The sequence below is a fragment of the Rhincodon typus genome, chromosome 6 (genome assembly GCF_021869965.1).
Source record: "Rhincodon typus isolate 14 chromosome 6, sRhiTyp1.1, whole genome shotgun sequence".
Taxonomy (NCBI): Eukaryota; Metazoa; Chordata; class Chondrichthyes; order Orectolobiformes; family Rhincodontidae; genus Rhincodon; species Rhincodon typus.
Window position 1 is genome coordinate 1684533 of NC_063337.1, and position 484 is coordinate 1685016.

The following is a 484-nucleotide window of genomic DNA, read 5'->3' on the forward strand; positions in this document are numbered from 1 at the left end:
TCTGTCTCTCTTTCCCCTCTTCTCTCTCACTCCCTCTCTGTCTCTCTTTCCCCTCTTCTCTCTCTCCCTCTCTGTCTCTCTCTCCCCTCTTCTCTCTCTCCCTCTCTGTCTCTCTTTCCCCTCTTCTCTCTCTCCCTCTCTGTCTCTCTCTCCCCTCTTCTCTCTCTCCCCTCTTCTCTCTCTCCCTCTCTGTCTCTCTCTCCCCTCTTCTCTCTCTCCCTCTCTGTCTCTCTCTCCCCTCTTCTCTCTCTCCCTCTCTGTCTCTCTCTCCCCTCTTCTCTCTCTCCCTCTCTCTCTCTCTCTCCCCTCTTCTCTCTCTCCCTCTCTGTCTCTCTCTCCCCTCTTCTCTCTCTCCCTCTCTGTCTCTCTCGCCCTCTCTCTCTTCCCCCCCCACCTTCCTCCCTACCCCACCTCTCTCTCTTCTCCGTCCCCCCCCACTCTCTATTCTCCGTTTCCCCCCCTTCTCCGGTTCCCCACCCCCCCC

The 484-nt window shown here is 57.6% G+C and overlaps 1 protein-coding gene across 1 annotated transcript in view; it reads left to right on the forward strand.

Moving 5' to 3' along the window:
• LOC109935002 (rho-related GTP-binding protein RhoG) overlaps positions 1 to 484 on the forward strand; it is a 27288-nt gene that overhangs the window by 663 nt on the left and 26141 nt on the right. The gene's annotated exons all lie outside the window — the stretch shown is intronic.